The 12,473-nt window shown below is 45.2% G+C and overlaps 2 long non-coding RNA genes across 2 annotated transcripts in view; both read left to right on the top strand.

The window, feature by feature from the left end:
• The window catches only part of LOC111255943, an 18,473-nt gene extending 17,447 nt beyond the window's left edge, over window positions 1-1,026 (top strand). The window contains exon 2 of the long non-coding RNA XR_002676105.1: window positions 963-1,026. This is a non-coding gene — a long non-coding RNA (uncharacterized LOC111255943). The remainder of the gene's footprint in view (window positions 1-962) is intronic.
• On the top strand, window positions 9-942 carry LOC105913602. Its single transcript, XR_001163003.2, has 3 exons — window positions 9-54; window positions 140-196; window positions 548-942. It is a non-coding gene; the product is annotated as an uncharacterized LOC105913602 (long non-coding RNA).
• Window positions 1,027-12,473: the final 11,447 nt, after the last annotated feature.

Here is a 12,473-nt window from a genome sequence, read left to right as displayed (position 1 = left end):
GGATCCCCTCCTGCCCCTGCTCCTGGTGACTGACCAGGAGCATATACACCCAAGGTATGTATCAACTAATTTTTTTATAAATTATAACACTTGTTTCGTATAAATTATTTACACTAATTCAATTGTTTTATGTTGTCAGGTGCAATTACAACACAAAATCAAATAGGAAGCTACCTGCGAAAAGGAATTTCTTGAGGTATGAACAATCAATTGTACTGGCCTCTTACTGCTTTTCTGAGATAAATCTCATTTGTTGTTGCTGGCATCCTCGGTTGTTTTGTCATAAGTTGAGAGGGGAACTTTTTATATGTATTGTACTAGTATTTGACTTACCTATCAACATCCACTGTAGCCTGCTTATGAGATAAAGCACTTCTCTACTATTAGTATGGTTAAATGCAAAATGATAATTCAAAACTATATAATGGATGAACATTTGTACTTTACATCTATGATTATTTATTTCCCATTAGTTTAATAGTTGGATAGTTCGCTTCATAGTTATGCCTTAGCTTAGTTCTTATGAGTTTTCTTTGATTGATTGAAGAATGGGTGATAAGGCGGATTGGGGTGATACTTTTTTAAGGCATTTGATTGATGCTTGCAAAGAAGAGATTGAAGCAGGGAATAGGCTGATGGCAATTTTCACTACTACCGGTTGGAAGAACGGTTGTTTCCAAGTTTGCAGAAAAATCCGGTGATAGAACAAAAAAAATAATTGAAGAACAAGTTAGATCTTCTAAAAAAGGAGTATGTCACGTTTATGGAGTTCAAGAATTGTGCAATTGGTCTTGGATGGGATGAGGCAAAACAAACTGTTGACTCCTCAGACGAATGGTGGGACGAACACCTTGCTGTAAGAACTATGTTTCTTGATAATTATATTCTTCCCATTCTTTGTACAAAGCTGAATACAGGGAAACGTCAGAAACTGGAATTCAATGGGTGATATGGGTGATGAGGTGTATGTCACGTCCGAGATATTTTTATAAGATGTTTCGGATGAGCACCGAGATTTTCGATAAACTTCATAATTTGCTAGTCTCTACTTACGGATTGACCTCAACCAACAATGTTTCGTCTACTGAGTCATTGGCAATGTTCTTGTGGATCGTCGGAGGACCACAATCTTTTTCACAAGCTGAAAATCGTTTCACACGGTCACTTTGGACAGTTCACATGAAGTTTCACGAAGTGTTGAAATGTTTGCGCAAGTTAGCTAAGGACAATATTAAGCCGAGAGATCTACTTTTTCTACGGAGCATGAAAGGGTGAGAGAGGACCGTTTTTTGCCATACTTTAAAGGCGCAATTGGAGCAATAGATGGTTCACATGTCAAAGTGGTAGTACCAGTGGACGAAGTGGTTAACCACACATGCCGTCATGGATATACATCTCAAAATGTGCTAGCTATTTGTGACTTTGATATGAGGTTCACCTTTGCGGTTGCCGGGTGGTTGGGTTCTGCACATGACACACGTATCCTCAATCATGCATTAGCAAATTTTCCTTCATTTCCCATGCCTCCTAAAGGTATACATGGTTCTATCAACAAATTAGCAATATTTGTATTATTATGTACCTTACTAACTTGATTTTGTAGGAAAGTATTATCTCGTAGACTCAGGTTACCCAAACCGAATTGGGTATCTTGCGCCTTTCAAAGGAAGCACATACCATATACCAGAATTTCAGCATCGTTCGGGGCCTCCTCAAGGAAAGTAGGAGATGTTCAATTTTTTGCATTCATCTCTTCGTAATGTCATTGAAAGGTCTTTTAGAGTCTTAAAGCAGAAGTGGCGTATTTTGAAGGACATGCCAAGTTTCTCACCTCGTACTCAGAAACATATCATTATGGCTTATCTTGCATTGCATAATTTCATTCGTGATAGCAATTTGTGTGATAAGGAGTTCAAGAGATGTGATGATGATGAGGATTACTTGGTACAGCATACATTTGGTATGAGACAAACACAAGGAGATGATAGTGACGATGTGGAGAATGAGGATACCATGAATACCATTCGCACTAGGATAGCTGATGCTTTGGTTAGTGCGAGAGGAGGAGAGTAATGTTGAGGGATGGCATCCTTGTATAGAACTTTTTGATGGATATAGTTCTATTTATGTGGACCAATTACTTTAATGGATGAAAAACATATAATTTTTTTCTTCCTAAAATAGTAGTTTACATTTGAACTAGTGAACGCATTATTTTGTTACGAGCAATTTGCATATAAACACACTCACAGACCTTTAGGAGCATTACAGGTATTTCTTACACAGCCTACAGTTTCACAGCTCCTCTAACCAAATGGTCTTCTGCTTTTCCCATAGCTGCTTTCTCACAGCTGCTTTTCCACAGCCCACAGCTCACAGCAGCTTTTCCAAAAGCCACAGCCCAACCAAACGCACCCTTAGCTTGTTTGTCTAGGTGTGGGCAAAAACTTTTTACTTCCCCCAATGGCTCATGTTTTTAACCCATCTCACTGAAATATATTATATGCATCTGAACTTGCATTTGCATCCAAGACTTGCAATGCTACTTTAAGTTCTGCAGTCCTAGCTCTGCTCTGATTTCTTGTCAGCCATTTGCCATTTCAATTAACGCCATGAATCCACAATGGTACAGTTGTGTGCAGTGGCTCTGATAAGATTACCGTGAGATCAAATCATACTTTCCTACTGTTCCCTTGCTTCTCTGATAGGATTTTCGTGAAAGATCTAATCAAAGTTCCGTGTTCTCCCAGACATATAATAAGAAGAGGTTCAAATGTTCAAAGAAAACTGAAACTGAAATCCAGAACCGACATTACTTTGTTGACTATTCTTTGCTCAAGTCCTTATCAGACTTTCAGGGCGAGGGCAAGAGGAGAGAAATGTGTCAACACAAGTGAGCAGGCATACATAATGGCAAGTCATTAAGTCGATTTAGCGCTCACTTTTATCAATCAGAAAGAAAAAAAATGTGTGACAGGTCGACCACTGAATAGATACCCAATCTCCGAGAAAGACTATGCACAAACTGATGAACTGTGATCCCTTGAGGCTACATGTCTGCCTCTTTCGATAACTCTATGCAATGGTGAATGGTAATTTGAGGTCAACATTACTGAGAAATTTCTCTTGAAACTGAAAATGTGGGAGTTTAGGTAGGAATTTTCACATTATTTTCTTTCCACGAAGGAATCATGTGCTATATTTCAACATGTAGATGGGCTGTGTTTTTCCTCTGTTTGACATTTTATTCATTAGTGTCGGCAAGTGAAGGGGGGGTGGGGTGTTTCCGGTGTTCTGCTGTATATGCCAAGTACCATGTAGGGGCCCCAAGTATTATTTATGAAAGATGCATATACCATATAGCTTATATATACCTATAATTGTTGCTCAAGATTATGAACATTTTTAGCGTGGGTCCACAAAAAATTCATTAGGTTCGGTTGTTCATAGGTCCATCTGATTTCGTTCTGAATTCTGAATGTTGCAGGAGCAGTGTCCACATGGACGCATCTACAGGAAGCTAGATTCTCTAGATCAGCCCTCCTATCATTTTAATCCAGTAGGCAAGCCATGCAGTTTAAACAACATTCCAGAAAACTTTCTTCACCGGTTACCATCTGCAAAAGAGATGCTGTTCAACAGTAGATAGTAGTAAACCTTAAAGAAAGAGGCTACCGAAAGGCACAATTTTTGTTTTAACAGCTATCTTGTTTAAGCAGTGCGGATTGCAGAATCAAGTGTGATCGGTCCAATTCAGATATTGTGGCCGGCAACCTACCGAGGGGGGAGCCCGAGGTAGTGTTTAGTGCGTGGAGCTCGCTGAGATCAGGAACTCGAAGGTAAACACAAACATACGATTTAGACAGATTTGGACTGCTAGATTGCGTAATACCCTACATCCTGTGTGTTGGTTAGATTGAATTGCTTTGGAGGGGGTCCTTACCTCACCTTATATTATCGGGGGCAGGGTTAAGTTGGTTGTTTAGAAGAATACTAATCAGATTCGACTAGACGAGTCCTACTCTAATTGCTACGAGTAGTTTTCCTAATCCTCGACTAGTTCCCATCTTGCCACGTAGATTACGCCGTCCTGCACCGTAGCCTGCATGTCTGACACGTCTCAGTGTCCAGCCCTGTATTTAGGACTGTCCAAATCTTCTGGTGGGCCCATATATGTATGTACGACAAGTCTCTGAGTATTTTTTTTAGTCAAATGCAGCAGTTCCAAGTATTTTTGTAGACCTTACCAACTAGTTTTGGTGTTCTTCGAGTACTCCATCGTGTTGAGTTCTTAAATGTACCCCAGTACTGCCATGCGGCTAGAATGTGCTCAAGCCTTATTTAACTTGATCTTGAATCTTCAATCTTGAATTTTTATATGAAAGTGCGATGAAAGTTGAACTCCATATGGAGTAGCCCCCGAGCTTTAGGTTGAATCGAAGAATTATTCTGAGGGTCAATCTGCATCATTTTTCCCTTAAAATCTAGAGAAAAATTTTTTAGCCGATGGGCACGTGGCATACAGCCCCTGAGCCATTACACGACTAGTTTGGTGGGTATAACGATCAACCTTTAGTCAATGTGATCATCCATCAACAGTAACCTTATCTCTTTTGAAAATACTGGTAACTGCTAATCAGATGCGAAATCTTCGAGTCCATTGAAACCTGAATATTCCTTTATTCCCGATGCTATTATTGTGCTGCGGTTATAAATAACGGACGAAAGCATCCCTTCCATTTTACCTTTGCATTCTGTCCTTTCATCTTTCGCATTGCAGCCCTAGCGCTGCCGCTGCTCGATCATCGAGCGCTAGCGCCCCCCCTCTCACACACACACCACTTAGCCCCCGAGCGTATGCGAAGGAAGACCCTCATGGTAAAAAGGATGGGGAAGAAGGCAGCTGCCACCAAGGTGGTGGAAGGCGGGAAGAAGAAGGTAGACAAGAAGAAGGAGATGCAACTCCCTGCCCCAAGTATGGAAAGACAGATCAAACTGCTTCGCTGACTCCAGCATGTGCCTGGAGGAGGAAGACATTAAGGTGTTGGTGGCGGCCAACCTTCTCCAAGGAAAAGATGTCATCAACTGGAGACTTGCCTTCAGCAAACCCTGGCCAATGGAGGACTACCCGGAAGAAATGGTAATCTTTGCGCACTTCATTGAGCAAGGTCTGGCTTTACCTACATCAGATTTCTTCTAGGGCCTACTAGATTATTACAAGTTGGAACTAGTCCACTTGAACCCCAATAGCATTTTGCACGCCGCAATCTTTGTGTATTTGTGCGAAGCCTTCTTGGGGATATAGTCCCACTTCCAGTTGTTCCGGAAGTTCTTCCGTGTGAAGCCACAGCCGAAGATGCAGCACACTGAAGTAGTCGGTGGGGCTAGAATTTAGATGAGAGAGAAGCTCAAGGGCCTTTACTTGGACTATGAGCTCATTAACTCACATTATGGATGGAAAGAGAAGTGGCTCTATATCGGCAACCACGACTCCAAGCTCCCCAAGGTGACAGGGCACCGTCCCATCTGGAATAATAGGTGGCTGGACGAGCCAAACCATGGGGACTGCTTGCAGCTACCTGAACTTCTGGACCAAATATCCAAGTTCAAGCAACAGGGGTTAACAGGAGTCGGGGTAGCCTTCAGCTTCATGACGAGGCGAGTTCAACCCCTGCAACTGCGGTGCACCTGGGGCTATGACTACTCAGGTGTCAATGACCCGTCTAGGATGTCACCGAAAGAACTTAGTGTGGTTGAGATTATAGTGCAGTTGAGGTGCCTGTTCAAAAATGCGAGTGAAATCCCAACGATTGTGCAAGAGTTCTGCACTGCCAACTCACCAAGAATTGTAAGTACCCATGGCCGCAGCCCCTGAGTACTCATTTTGGTAATTTTTAACGTACTAAATTGTCTGCCTATGCAGGAAGAAGTACACTTGTATTGCTCCCCTCCTCCTCCTCCTGATGCAGAAGACATTGACGTTGCTCCTCGCCTTCATACAATAGCGAGCGTGACTGAAGTCACAGAGGAGGAAGAAAAAGAAATTGAGTCCTTTAGCAGCTCTGATTCTGAAGTTACAGAGGAGTTCATGATCAAGGCCTAACTGTCTGACAAGGTTGGGTCATCCTCCGAGTCATCAAAACGTGCAACTGAAGATGATTTGGAGGCTGCGCTGGCTCTGTCGCCAAGGAAGAAGCGGACCATCGCTGGGAAGTGTGCCGTGAAGAAGCTGCTCACTGCCGAAGACGTACCTCCAGCGGTAATAACCTTTGAGGAAGGGCAAAATCCTGAGGGTTGAGTACTAGTAAGTAAATCCAATACCGCCATGTCTACTCAATATGGCCATGGTGGTTTGCAGGTAGTCGGGGAGGTGGCCGAGGCGGAGGGGATGACTACTGAAGTCATACAACAGCAGCTGCCAGTAACAGAGGAGGTCATCGAGATTGAAGATGATCCAAAACTGAAAGCATCTTGGCCCCTAACTTGTGTTTTGATAATTAATGATGACCTTTGTGGACTAACAATTTTATTGAGAATATGAGTATAGGTTAGTCCCGGAATTGAATTCAGCTTCAAAGGATGCTATGGTGATAGTTTGGATGGTTTGCACCTTGGAAAGCTCAAGGCAAAGGTATATGGTAGGGTTTTCTATTTTTACCGGTCAAGAGGTGCTTAGCGGATGTAAATTGACCGGATTAATAGCCTAGATAGTCGTACTATCAAGAGGGGTCAATTTCATTTGCTTGACGGATCTATAGTGCCACTTTGCTCAAACAATTGCATTGCATGCATATGGACTAACATAGTTTGAGAAAGTAAAAGAGTTGAGAAGAAAAAGATGATCTAGAAGAGTGTTGACTGTATAAAGGCGGACGGTCCGTGCCTTAGAGGTGGACGATCATGCTAACTTAGACAAAGATATATTTTCGGGCTTAGGGGCATTTATTTAGAGGCGGACTATCCGCAGGTGTTTGAGCGGACTGTCCGCAGTTTAGAAGCTCGAACTGACCGCGATGAAAGGTATACCGCGGACGGTTCATCCCTATAAGGGCGGACGGTCCACCACCTCTATAACGGCATAGTCTGACATGCATTACATGCTGTAGTAGCCGATGTTGGAGGTATGCCCTAGAGGCCATCATAGAGATGATGATATCCCATTGTATCCATGATTTATATTGTGTTCCTTGAATATCCATTAAAGGCTACTTGAATTAATTTGCAATTATGTGAATTGTGTGTGAAACTCTTTACTTGTACGGTTATTCTAAAAGTTGTCCCTAGTCGGAGTTCATATGAGGACACACATGAATATTAGACTAGCACATGTATTAGTTGATGATTGTTTCACAAGTCATGGACATGGAGATGTCAAACTAATAATGTGGACACATGTAGAGACATGTGCTAGGACGGACCTAACGCGAATTACATAGTTCTCTCTTTACACAACGTGTACGCTTTGTCCTTAGACCTGAGATTGTCGTATGTACTCAAGATGTGGATTGACTTACTTAGAGGCTATCAAACGCTACACCGTAACTAGGTAATTATAAAGGTAGCTTTCGGGTTTGTCAAGAAGCATGCTGTGAGGCATGGTCAGTCAAAATGGAATTTGCCCCTCTCTACTTGAGAGAGATATCTCTGGGCCCCTCGAGTGATTGGATCCGGAAATGCATGGCCATGCTACGTGAGGTTAAGAGTTAACCTAGAGAGGGATTTCGAATCACAGGATCGAGAAAGTGAGGTCGGCTTGAAGCTAGACCAAATATCATGAGGAAAAGGGAATAGCATGAACGTGATGTTATGATTGTTCGTCTGATATGATCTTCGTGTGCGCATAGGAGCTGGCACGTCTTGCTAGAGGCCGTTACTAATTATTGGCTGAGTAGGAGTACTCGTGCCATGTCTATGCGTATATGAACCTATAGGATCGCACACTTAAGGGGCTGGAAGCCCAATGAGGATACGATCCAAATTGGACCAGGTTTGGGAGTACTAACGGGCCTTGGACCTATAAGCCCGTCAGGGACCCCTATATATTGAGGGGTGGGGGCGGCTTAGGGTTTGACCCCCTTTTTTGGCCGAACCTCAGCCGCGTCCCCACGCCCTCGCCTTGTTGCACTCGCGGACCTAGCAGTTCGGCTTGCAACGCTTCCTCCCCGTACGTGTGGATACCTTGGAGGTGTTGCATATGCAGCACTTGGACGAGCCGACGAGGAGCTTGACGAGCTGCCGCGCGAAGAGGACGCTGCTGCACGTGGACGAGTTGCTGAGGAGCTGCTAGATGTGGACGTGTTCGACTACACTGCGGCGATGTGTGATCGACTACATTGCGGCGACGTGTGATCGACTACACTACCCCGACGCGCTTCATCAACTTCCGCATCTGCGTGTCTAGTCGTAATCCCGTGATCCATATACGACAGTTTTTCTGGTTTACGCGGTAGAAAATTTTGTTTTGCGCTAGCGTAGTCTACCTTGTATCCCTTCAGCCGTTTGGACTTGAACGGCAGACGGTCTGGCCCCTATGATGCGGACGGTCTGCCAGTCCCCAGTTTTCACGAGTTTGTAATCCAACGGCTAGTTTTGGAAGAAGGGGCTATATATACTTCACCCCCGAGCATAGGTGAGGTCTCTTGGCACTTTGAAAAGCTTTGCTGACATTCTTGAGCCTTCTTCCACCTCTCACTCACTCACTTTGCTTAAAGATTGCATTCTTGTGAGATTGAGATCATCCTAGTGCATTGCATCAAGAGTTTGAGCTTTGTGGCACTAGGGAGTCTTCAAGCAAGCGTCATTTGCTTGTTACTCTTGGAGGTTGCCACCTCCTAGATGGCTTGGAGGCTGTGGAGCCATTGAGCCCTTCAAGGAGGATTGTGAAAGAGCTCCGGCTATTCTTGTGAGGGGTTTGTACTCACCTCGCCGAAGCGGTGAAGAGCAACATTAGTGGAATCGAGGTTTGGAAAGTTTCTTTGATTCAAGCCGGCTCAAACATCAAGCGGTGTCTTGATAGAGGAGTGGTTCAAGCATTGAATCCACCTCAACATGGATTAGGGGTGATCGGCAAGTCATCGACACCACAGGAAAAATTCGTCTCTTGTGTTCGGTCTTCTCTTTGCTCAATCTCTTTATTGCAATTTACTTTGAGCAAATACATTCCTAGAGTTTGAATTGTACCTTGTCACCCTAGGTTGCAAACCCTCGCCTAGTTATAGAGTAGTTAGAAATATTTTTTCTCTTGTGTTACTAATTAAATTTCTTTAGTGCTGTGATTTTAGTTGTGTTGGCGCTAGAAATCAGCTGACCGAATTCCCAGCGTCGGACACACGACCCGGGAGAATCTGCTTAGCTTCTGTTCGGGTGATCGCCCTGGTGCGGTTCGCGCGGCGTGCCAGCCAATCTGACCTGTTGATTGGCAAGGAAATAAACGTGTCAGTTCCCAGGGGTTGCGATCAGCTAAAGTTCCGATCTCAGGAAAGCTTATCAGCGAATCGATCGATTTGCGGTAATGAAGGAAATCGGCTATGAAGCAACCGATTACCAGGTAATATTTGTAAAGAAAACTACTAGAGCAATCTAAACAACGCTAAGGTAGCAACACTAGGAACAGATCTGATCAGCTATGTAGAAAATAAGTAGATTAAACAGCAAAGTACAAGAAAAGCCGAAAGTATCGATTCCTAGCTGGATAACTGGTGATAAAACTAGAACAACAGGTAAAACCTAGAATTCTAGTAAGTAGCGATAATTGGTGAATAAATCTAAACGAAACGACAGCGATGCGCCCGAAGTTAAAGCTTAGAAATTACTCAATAAACGGAACTTACAAGATCGGCCGGAGGTCAAGTTGATGCAGCCCCGCCAACCCGTACGAACTCGTGAAAAAGGAGACAAAGTGTTGGCGAAGTCGCCTGCTTGAAAGTAAGTACGAGGAAAGGGTAGTTTGTTGTATTGAGTTGATTGTAATTACAGATCCATAAGGGTGGCTATTTATAGCCCCATACAAACGACTTACTATCCGACTAGGACTCTATCTCTAAGTTTAAACGGAAAACGAATATTTACAAGTACGATTCGTACTATTTTCACGCGCTTCATGGGCTGACTCCTTCTCCATCTTCATAATCTTTTTTAAGCCCACACCGGCCCAACTATTCCAACCTCCTAATCGGCCGATCACCTCTTTGGCAAGGGGGTAACCGATCAGGACCCATTCGTCGAGGGCTCAGACTCATCCCGACCCTAGGGACTAAGGTCGGACGAAGCGGAGATCCTCCATCGGAGGGTCGGGCGCGTCCGATCCCAAACCCCAAGGGTCGGGCGAGGCGGAGATCCACCCTCGGAGGGTCGGGCGCGTCCGATCCCAAACCCCAGGGGTCGGGCGAGGCGGAGATCCTTCCTTGGAGGGTCGGATGCGTCCGATCCCAAACCCCAGGGGTCGGGCGAGGCGGAGATCCTCCCTTGGAGGATCGGGCGCATCCGATCCCAAGCCTTAGGGGTCGGGCGAGGCGGAACTCCAAGGATCAATCGGCCGATCCTCGACTGTAGCATCAATTAGCTGATCCTTGACTGTAGCACCAATCGGCCGATTTCCAATCATCGCCCTTGTATCTCGCCGCATCTTCCAATCTCTTCTTCTCCTAATCGCCGATTTTACACGTGTCAAAATCTGGCGTCAACAAGTTGAAACCGCCTATTCACCCCTCCTCTAGTCGGTATCCTAGATCCTACAAGAACCCCTCGTTGCTAGGGCGAACCCTGGCAGCACAAGGACTACGCAAGGAATAGAGGCGGCTTTGAGAGCTAGCGAGGATCGCCCGGCAACCCAACAAGCCGCGCTAAAGAAGTCGTCTCCAACCATCAAGCCACTGCGCTTATCAGGGGACCCCTCGGTGAAGTTGAGGTGATCCTCAAAGTAAGTATTGGTACTCCATTTGAGTACTAATTAAAGCTTGTTATCAACTTGTTATATGTCTCTGACAACTTATCTTATGTATGGAGCTTGGAGGTCCAAGCCCGAAGCATGTGACTGATGGCAGTAGCCACTCAGTCCAGGACATCGCTCCTACACCAACAAGTCTGCCACCAAAGGAACAACCTGCGGCGGCAACAAATCCTGGTGGCGTATCACTTATAGCTGCATCAATGCAGGACATGATTTCTTCGCTGACTGATGCTATGGTGCCAGCCCCTGAGCAACCAATGCTTGTGGCCGCGGTGTCAACTACCTCTGGCGCCGTGGCTACTCTTGCAGCCCCTGAGTCGGAGGTAGAGACTGAAGCCGCAGAGGTGATGAGAGTCGTGGCGGCCATCCCACCTTCCGAGCCGAGCCCGTCGACCAACTGTGCTATGGTTCCGCTCAATGCAGCAGATGCTGAAACACATTAGGAGCCATTAGCAGCTGGCGAGATTAATATTGAAGACATCCAACTGATCGACGACCCACTACTTGACATAGATATGGAGGTCGAGATGAGAGTAATGTACCGCTGTGTAGGTGCATATGCAGCAGTAAGCTTTTGATCCCCATTGATTCCATAACTTGAAATCGGTACCCGTATCCTGACACGAGTGCTTGTTTTGTTGTGCAGGATGTAATCAAGCGCTCCCGGAGAAAACCTCAGATGCTCCAGGGCCACGGGGACACAATAATCCGTACTGAGGTACTTGCCAAGGAGCTTGCGAAGGAGAGGGGGTACTCCTCTCGGCCGTTGATCAAGTACGACGGACAATCCGTCGAGTACTGAAACAATGTCCAGCAGTTCGAGAACAAGAAGGACCATCTCAGGAAACGCAACAAATCTCTAAAGCAGCAACTAAGAGGTAATTGGTCTTCTCCCTTAGTCTTCGAGCACTAATTCCACTTTGTGATGCTGAATTTCCTTTGAATTATTCCTACAGTGCTCGAGAAGACAAAAGAAGATCTCCAGGGTCGAGTTGTTGATTGGCAGAACTCCTACTATCAGGTGACGGACCAGCACGATAAGTTATCTACGCTATATGAAAACCTGGACCATCACCTTCAGAAGAAGAAGAAGATGCGCAAGGATGGGGAGGTCGACTTGGTCAACACCATGAAGACCCTCCAGGAGCGCGAGGCCGAGCTTGAGGCTACGAAGCTTGCTCTGAAGGAACTATCCGAAGTAGCTCAGCCTATTGCGGACATGGTGGAGCCCCCAACTAAAGGTGTGGAGCCCCGCCCTCTGTCTGAGATACTCAAGGAGGTGCCAGCAAAGTTCACTGGCTACGTCCAGAAGATAGCGGAGTCGATCTCGAAGCAGCTGCTAGCCTGAAGTCCTTCTACCTGCAGGCGGACCTAGCTCCTATTGCGGAAGGGATAACAGAGGACTGCTCTGATAAGCTCTTCCAGCAGTACCTGCAGGAGATGGACCCTATCGCAAAGGAAGTAGCTAGTCATTTAGACCTTGAGTAGTCGTTGTAAAAAGTAAACATTAGTTCTTTATAATATA

This window comes from Setaria italica, chromosome IX, assembly GCF_000263155.2.
Source record: "Setaria italica strain Yugu1 chromosome IX, Setaria_italica_v2.0, whole genome shotgun sequence".
Classification (NCBI taxonomy): Eukaryota; Viridiplantae; Streptophyta; class Magnoliopsida; order Poales; family Poaceae; genus Setaria; species Setaria italica.
The sequence above is the reverse complement of the archived record's forward strand: the minus strand, read 5'-3'. Positions and strand labels throughout refer to the sequence as shown.